Raw genomic sequence first — 2134 nt, 5'->3', positions numbered from 1 at the left:
TTTCTCCGGTGATCCCCACACCACCGCCTCACCACCGTGGCCCCACCGCCGGCGAGCAGCACCCCACCCAGAACACTAAGATAGATAGTGGGGTACCTCTTTGGCGATCCCCCCTCCCCACTGTAGGTGGTTCTTCCTTAAGTCCAGCGAGACCCACCACCCCCTGAAAATTGACTGACCCAAAAGTGATTCAGTTGATTGAAGTGTAGCTAAATCGGAGCAGGGCAGCAGCATGAGCGAGGGTGAGAGCAGCAATGCGGGCGAGCGAGCGAGAGCCGGAGCAGCAGCAGCAGTTGTGCAAGCGAGGAAGCGAGAGCCCTAGTAGCCGCAGCAGCGGTAGCGAGCGAGCGAGAGCCGAAGCAGCAGCACGAGCGACCGAGCGACAGCCGGAGCAGCAGTAGCAGCAGATCCGGCTGGTATGGATGCCGCACTGGGGAGAGCTGCCATGGAGATGTCGCTCGCGGCACCGGCTTCGAGGTAGCCGCTCCATGGGGGTGCGGGATGGAGCACTGTCGGCGCCGGGAGGTCGAGTTAAGGAGAAGGTGCGATGCGATGAGTGTACAACCTCTTTGGTGCTACCGAGTAGGCCTCAGCTTCGTCCGAGGAGTCCATGAGGATGTTGCGGTTCCGGTGGAGCAGGTTAAGGCGGCACTGTGGGGATGGAGTAGCCACGATAGACGAGGCGATCGTCAGAGCAGCTCCTTGGAGGTGGAGAACGGGGTAGCTGAACCGGCAGGACGATGGGATGGACGACAGATTCTCATCCGGGGAGGTGGATGAGGGACGTCGAGCTGTTGCGGTGGATGACGTCGTCTGGGAAGAGGCTCCGGCTGGGCAGTGGTGAGGTGGTGGACGGAGGAGGGTGGGGTTTCGCGGCTGGAGCGGAGAGGTTATGGCGGCCTGGCATTTTGAATGGCGAAAAGGAGGCGATGGGAGGGGGAACCATGACTTAGGGACGCGCTTGTCCAAAATGTAGGGTGTGTTACAAAAGTACCCCCACCGATTTGAACTAGCGGCCCTTTCGGCTCAGGGTTAGAAGGGGGATTTCGCGTGTTGGGATTTGGAAGCTGGAGGGAGTTTTCGCATGCGTTGTAATTTCGGGATCGCAAGGCACGGGTTGTAAAGGCACCAATTTTGGGAGCACAATATCAGAATTTTTGGGATATAAGAAGGCGCGGGTTGAATTTTAGGGACATGCCTAACGTTTAATATTGTACTTGTACGTACCAAATCAATTCACACTTCCCTCAACGAAAAAACGAAAATAATAAAACTATTCACACCACACAAAGAGAGAGTCTTGTCCTGTTTTACTATACAAATTCTATTCAAAGCCACACAAAGAGAGAGTATGAATCCATGTTATGTCCAATTAATTTTTTTTGCCGGCTGTATAATGCATGTAACCTATTCATACCAACATTTTAGTGCATTCCAAATGTTTATAATACCGCTGCAATTCGAACTGAATTTGAATTCGTTTCTCTATTTCAATAAAAATCTACAATCATGATTGTTGCCAACTTCAACCATCATTCATGCATTACCTTAACAACACACCACATGATTACTATAGAGATTGATATGAACTATCACTACTGGAATCTGGAATTTTGCCGTATGCCACCTCTTTGCCGTCTGCCAGCTGACGGCAAAGAGGCTCTTTGCCGTCCGCTTCCACAAAGCAGACGTCAAAGAAAGTGTAGATGGCAAAAGGCTATTTGCTGTCAGCTGCTTCTTTGCCGTCAGACAACTGACAACAAAGAGCTAGAAGGCAGACGACAAAGAGCCAGGTGGGCCCCACAGGGCACGGCGTGGCTAGGTCAGATTCTTTGTCGTCTGCTAGCGGATGGCAAAGAGGTGACTAATTTGCCGTCCTCTAGCAGACGACAATGTTACTCCCTTGCCGTCCGCTTGTAGACGGCAAAGAGGAAGCGTGGGCCAGCCCTAACGGTCGCCCTCTTTGCCGTCTGCTAGCAGATAGCAAAGAAGGCCCAATTAACAGGTCGAGCCGTCTTCCTCTCTCTCTCTCTCTCTCTCTCTCTCTCTCTCTCTCTCTCTCTCTGTGTGTGTGTGTGTGTGTCTCTCTCGCGCCCGCCTCTCTCCTCTGTCGCCGCCGGCCAGCCCCGCCACC

Source organism: Triticum dicoccoides, chromosome 7A (assembly GCF_002162155.2).
Source record: "Triticum dicoccoides isolate Atlit2015 ecotype Zavitan chromosome 7A, WEW_v2.0, whole genome shotgun sequence".
Lineage (NCBI taxonomy): Eukaryota > Viridiplantae > Streptophyta > Magnoliopsida > Poales > Poaceae > Triticum > Triticum dicoccoides.
This window is presented reverse-complemented; position numbering follows the sequence as displayed.